The sequence below is a fragment of the Meriones unguiculatus genome, chromosome 12 (assembly GCF_030254825.1).
Source record: "Meriones unguiculatus strain TT.TT164.6M chromosome 12, Bangor_MerUng_6.1, whole genome shotgun sequence".
Classification (NCBI taxonomy): domain Eukaryota; kingdom Metazoa; phylum Chordata; class Mammalia; order Rodentia; family Muridae; genus Meriones; species Meriones unguiculatus.
Window position 1 is genome coordinate 53574501 of NC_083360.1, and position 7050 is coordinate 53581550.

Sequence of the window (7050 nt, forward strand, 5' to 3'; positions counted from 1 at the left end):
GAAGGTTCCATGTGGTGCTATGAAGCACATATAATTCTTTTGTGTTTGGATGGAATGTTCTCTAGCTATCTTTTAGGTCCAGTTGACTCAGAATGTTGGGTAGTTTCCCTATTTCTCTGTTTAGTTTCTGTCTCAGTGATCTGTCCATTGGTGAAAGAGGTGTGTTGAAGTCTCCTACTATTAACAGGTGGGGTTCAGTGTGTGATTTAAGCTTTAGTAATATTTCTTTTACAAATATGAGTGCCCTTGAAGTTGAGGCATTTATGTTCAGAATTGAGACGTCATCTTGTTTGTTTTTTCCTTGATGAGTATGAAGTGCCCTTCCTCATCTCTTTTGATTAATTTTGGTTGAAAGTCTATTTTATAAAATATTAGAATAGCTACTCTAACTTGCTTCTTGTGTCCGTTTACTTGAAAAACCTTTTCCCAGCTATTTATTCTGATATAATGTCTATCCTTATTGCTGAGGTGTGTTTCTTGTATGCAACAGAATAATGGGTTCTGTTTAAGCATCCATTTTGTTAGCCTGTGTATTTTTATTAGAGAGTTGATGCCATTGGTATTGAAAGATATTAATTACCAGTTGTTGTAACTACAGCCTGTCTGAAGGCCTGAGAACTAAAGGAGCTGGTGATTTAAGAGGTAGTCCAAAATCTTAGAAATGGATTGTTTAACAGTCAGGCAGGAAAGATGTCCTTGTATTTAGCTTGCTCATCTGAAGACATGCAGTCCACCCATATCAAGAACAGCAACTCATTTTACCCAGTCTGTTCATGTAAGTGTTAATATAGATATCATTTCAAGTACACTACAAATGCTATTTGGCTAAATCCCATGGCCTTGTCAGGTTGACTCATAGAATTAACTATCAGAAAGTCCTTCTGAGTACAAAGCCCATCCTCTGTTTTAAGTTTTCTCTCTTACAGCTATCTTTGAATCAGTCATTATTGTTCTTCGTTCCACAATCCTGCAATAATCTATAATAATATAATATATATATTAGATCACACATATGCTATATATGAGATCATATATATTTATGTAGAAAAACATTTATTCACATATATTTGTAAGATGCTTCTCTACATTACTGTTGCTGAATGTACTCTCCTCACAAAGCTTTGTATTGATATTAATCTTTTAATGCTAAACAGGGTTCATTGGAGTTGTTTAATGTTTCTTTAATTTTGCTTTTTACCCCTCAAGGGCACATTTTAACATGTCTGCAAAACATTTTTTGTCTGTCATGCCTAAAGTGATGAGGATAAATACCTGTGTCATTTATTGGGTGGAAGCAGAGGCTGCTGCTTCTCCAGGGCAAAAAGCTATCCAGCCAGAAGCCTCAATTTTCCAAGGTTTAGAAACTCTGCTATAGTGTAAGGGTTATTATGACACAACACATCTTTTGTGAGATCTATGTGTACTATAAAATGCACATAAAAGTTTATATCTGCAGTATGTTTTCCTCCTTGGGAGAATCATAATTTTCTTAATCTTCAGATAGTGGCTGACATGTCCCTCACAGAGTATATGGCAGAGGGCACTTAGGTTTCTTTTTTTCTGGCTTATAAAAACTTGAGGCCCCAAAACTAACTTCCTAAAATACATTCATCTTTGTAGTAAACATAAAGTTTTCTTCAGAGCATGTGTATTAGCACAAGATTTAGAACTGGTACACAGGTAGTGTTTCTGCCACTTTGGTTGTTTTCTCCCAGCAAGGTATGCAAAGTCATATGTGGGTTTCTTCATTTATTTCTAGAAACTAGTCTCAAGCTTCAGTGAGTATGATACACTGGATCATGAAGGCTGTGGTTTTGTGATCTTGAATTAATATTATGAGGAAGTGATTTCCAGGTCTAGATGCAGCCATCACATGCCTCAATATTTTAGATAGTGGTAGAAAACATGGCTCTTTCAGTATACCATTTACTAAAAATTTCGCTAGAGTTCAAACTGTAGGCTTGCCACAGAATCTGGTCCTCAAAATATAAAATTTTGCAAACATTATATACATTAACATATTATGTATGTTAGTGTATATAATGTATATAACATTATATATTAACATATATAAGCTAACATTATATATTAAATATCATTCTACTTGAATTACTGTAAAGTGATTTTTTTCTTGCCATTCAACCCTTATAAAATACCTTTTACTTGCTTACTTGCCTGATAGAGCTTCTGAGCTGTCATTTTTACTGAAGAAAACTCATTTACCAATTACAATCAATATGCTCTTGGATGACCAGACTGTGGAATTTACATGTGTGTGTATGTGTGAGTGCGTGTGTGTGTGTGAAGTCAGTGTGCTTAAGTAGTTTCCAAGTTGTAACAATGATTATTACATGCTTTCTGTATCATTGTAAATCAGAAAGTTCTCTGGAAACAAAAAAGTGAATGAGGAAACATTGACTCATTGACCTAGCAAGTGATTCTACTCCCAGACTCCTTGATTCCACCATGTTTATTCCTCACTGAATACAGGGAAATTTTCACTTATTCTCTGATGTTGTGTGACCATGTAGTAGCCAACTGGTTATCATACTGCAATAGAATACCCCTTTTCTGAATATTTTATTTCTGAAAAAACATCTTAGCTTCTAGGTGCATTGTCAATGATGATAAGTGAAAAGCAAATAAGATAGAAAGTGGGTCAAATATACTCCCCCAAATATTGTTCATTTTACTTTCAAGAAGAAAGCTGGAAGCTGCCACAGATTTCAAGGTTAATGTGCTTGCCTGTGAGTGGTGACAATTGCTAAATATATGTTTGGTGAGAGAGGAGGAGAGTGATTCTTTTTATTGTTGCTTTTACAAATCAGTTTCACTTTCTTTGGTGGGGTATGCCCATGTACCTTGATAGACAGCTTACCTTGGTGGCTAGGTTAATGAATTTATTCATATAATTTTGGCACCCTTGTAATTGTCAATCCAAGGGCACATTTGCCATATAATCCTTCATCCGTGAGACTTGATGAAGGCCTTGTGAAGGAAAAGGCTAGAAGTTTAGGGTATACCTGTTAATGAGAGATGCCAGATTGCCTAATCAGAGTAAGTTAAGTGCCTGGTTAAACAAACAGAGATATTCCTCTTTGTTTCTGGTAATCACATTAAGAAATTGGTGTCAAGTAGCAACTTTAGCTGATCTTCCAACTGAAATATTAGTCATCCAGTTCTACACTCTGTTGAACCCAGGGAGTATGGATCAGGGCTCATTAGTATGCAGAGGCCACTAAATAACTCCTTTTATTGCAGCTAGCAATTTATCACACAGAATTGTTGGTATAGATGCAAAGAAGCTATTTGAAGAATCTTGCCCAGTTTAAGGTTAAGCCAATTCCACCTTATTTTTCATCCTTCACTTTCAGCTGTTGTTTCTGCATTATGAACTTTGCTGTTTCTTTGTGGTTACTATTTCAGAATAACCAAAGTGGCCTTTGTGTTTTGTTTTAAGCTGATTTGTTGTAAGAGACAATTGTGAGATTAATATTTACTAATAATTATCTTTTAGTAATGCTAAAAGATAATTATTAACAATTTTTTAATTTATTAATTTTTAATTATACTTTATTTACTTTGTATCCCCCCTCTAGTTCCCTCCCTCCTCCCCTCCCAATCCCTCCCTTCTCCCCCTTCTCCACACACTCCCCTCCCCAAGTCCACTGGTAGGGGAGGGTTTCATTTTCTTCCTTCTGATCCAAGTCGGTTAGGTCTCATCAGGAGTGGCTGCATTGTCTTCCTCTGTGGCCTGGTAAGGCTGCTCCCCCCTCAGGGGGAGGTGATCAATGAACAGGCCAATCAATTCATCTCAGAAGCAGTCCCTATTCCCATTACTATGGAACTCACCCGGACACTGAACTTCCATGGGCTACATCTGTGCAGGGGTTCTAGGTTATCTCCATGCATGGTGCTTGGTTGGAGTATGAGTCTCAGGAAAGACCCCTGTGCTCAAATTTTTTGGTTCTGTTGCTCTCCTTGTGGACCTCCTGTCCTTTCCAGCTCTTATTATTATTTCCTACTTCTTTCATAAGATTCCCTGCATTCTGCCCAAAGTTTGGCCATAAGTCTCAACATCTGCTTTGATAGTCTGCAGGGCAGAGCCTTTCAGAGGCCCTCTGTGGGAGGCTCCTAACTTGTTTCCTGTTTTCTTCTTCTTCTGGTGTCCATCCTCTTTGCCTTTTGGAGTGGGGATTGAGCATTTAGCCAGAGTCCTCCCTCTTGATTAGTTTCTTGAGGTGTACATATTTTAGTAGGTTTATCCTATATTATATGTCTATATGAGGGAGTATATACCGTGTGTGTCTTTCTGTTCCTGGGATACCTCACTCAGGATGATCCTTTCCAGATCCCACCATTTACCTGCAAATTTCATGATTTCCTTGTTTTTCATTGCTGAGTAATATTCCATTGTGTAGATGTATCACAATTTCTGTATCCATTCTTCAGTTGAGGGGCATCTGGGTTGTTTCTAGCTTCTGGCTATTACAAATAAAGCTGCTACAAACATGGTTGAGCAAATCTCACTTACAACACTGACTAGAAAATTTAAAGTAAATTAGCCTCCCAAAATATAAGTGTCTTCAGAAATGGTACATGATCTTTTTTATCCATTATTAAAATTCTAAACAAAAAGTATCACATACTCTTCAGTTTTCTCTGGATGAATAAGCCTCATAGAAGAAACCTACATAACTACCCCAACAGTGCACACTTCATGATAACTTATATGTCCAAAGCGCACATGTATGTGTGTACACACAAAATATACATACTTGAATATATGTTAAATCACATGAGAAACCATCAAGGCTGAGGGAAGAGGATCCTTTCAAGTGCAGAATGGAGCACTTCTTTTTTGAGTATATGTGTTTTTAGCCTTTAGCTGTGTTAACAGAGTTGAGCAACCACCAAGCACAGCTGCTTCCTCCAAATACTTGCTGATCCACACAGTTTCTACAGAGATCTAACAGTTGTTTGGGCTCACAAAGGACAATTGAATAGATTGTTCTAATCCTGACTGGCATGGGAGCATAGGATTTTGACCTCCCTGGAAATGGCAATTTTCCAAGGAGAAAGATGGTAAATAGAATATTTCCCTCCATTTTACAGCCCACATTGGTTGAGTGGAACTATTTGGAAACTTATTTCACATTCCATCTTCTTTTCAAAGAGGCTGAGACATTACAATTCAATTACCATATGGCCACATTTAAAAATGATTTGAATAACAGAAAGCAAACAAGCACGTTTTCTCCCTCTGTGTGTCTCTCTCTGTCTTTTTTTCTCTTGTCACATGCATACTTTCTAGTTAAAATGCTAACAAACTGAAACTGTAATCTTAATTCCATGATTTCTTAGTATAATCTAGAACAAGCACAGGACAATAAGTCATGATGTATTTCTTGGCATCATTAAAATTCTCCCTAACATTTGAAATCAACATGAGCTATTGAAGTAGACTTAGACTACTCTATTTTTAGAAAGCCCTTGGTCTTCCAAAGTTGTAAACTTAATTGCTTTCTGTAATGGATCTAGATTTCCTTTTTGTGTCTTTTATTTTTATTTTACTCCATTAGGATTACAAGACCAAGAATCAGGCTTTGCTTCTGGCTGCCTTTGATTAAAATTAGTCAGGCTTCTCTTAACCTTCCTCTCAAGTATTCTTTGCCCTTGGACTCCCTGGTTTTCCCTTACCCGTTTGTAGCAATAATCCTGATAATTCAATTTGGGAAAATTCTTTTAAACGTGGCCTCCATTTTTTATTCAAGGAACAACATAGACACAGTATTAGTTTATCTCATCTGTATAGTAAGTCAGATATTCAGAAGTTATTGAGAGGTATGTTACTACTCAGATCTATATCTACTTTCATAAAAGCTAAGTTTCTGAACCTTAAAGGCCTGCTGGTATTAAAGAAATAATTATTCAAGTATCAAATAGTAATGAAAAGTTAACTAACGACTATTTTAATAAGAGAGATTAAATTTAGTCCATAAAATATACTACAGAAAATAAAGGTTAAAGAACATTATAGCTAAGAATTGAATAAGCTGGCTATCAAATTAGAAATTATCAAGATAAGACATCAAAAATAAGGTAGTTCTGGATAAACTAGCCTTATAAGATTCAATACATGTTTCGTAGAATTGTGTGCATCAAAGTTTGAAGCAAATATGTTTGAGATAATCATCTCGTTCTTTTTTTGTTCCTAAATTTTATTTATGAATTAATACAAAACATTCCAGACCAATGTGTCTTAATCCTCCTCCTCCTCTTCATCCTGGTTAATCTGGAAGGAACGCAATTCAAAACTCTCTTTGCTGTTGGCAACAACACGCAACCAGTCTCGAGGATTGTTCTTCAAATATTTTTTGGTGAGGTATTTCAAATACCTTTTGGAAAAAGGCACCTCAGAGGTGACAGTGATCTTGCTCTTGCTCTGTTCGATGGTCACAACCCCTCCACAAGATTCCCAGCTTTCTCATTCACCTTGATTCTCTCCTGGAGGAACTGCTCAAAATTGGCAGCTTCCATGATTCCTTCTTCCACAGGATGGGTGCAGTCAAGGGTGAACTTCAAAACCTGCTTTTTTTTTTGCCCCCCTTTGCCACAAGCTTTTTCACTGGCGCCATGGCGGCAGAGGAGGCAGAAAGCAGAAAGGCGATAATCATGTCTTTTTGGTTAATTTTTTTCTTAATTAGAGTGATTGATCTCTTTTGATTAGTTTTAGTTTGAAGTTTATTTTATTAGATATTACGATAGCTACACGTGCTTATTTACTTGGAATACTTTTTCCTATCCTTTAACTTTAAAGCTATGATGAGTTTCTTGTAGAAAAATCAAAGATGGATCTTTTCTCTTAATCAATTCTGATAGCCTGTGTCATTTGATTAAAGAGTCAAGGGCATTAATATTTTTAGTTATTGTTGAAATATGTGTGTTGATTGCAGCCATTTTTTGTTGATTGTGTTCCCATTTATACTCTCTGTTTTAGTGATTATAGTTTCTCTAGATACTGATGGCTATTCTTTTTCCTTTCTTTGT

General features: G+C 36.3%; 1 pseudogene; it reads right to left on the reverse strand.

The window, feature by feature from the left end:
• Positions 1–6262: 6262 nt before the first annotated feature.
• Positions 6263–6638, reverse strand: LOC110561655 (large ribosomal subunit protein eL22-like; annotated as a pseudogene).
• Between the last annotated feature and the right edge of the window lie 412 nt (positions 6639–7050).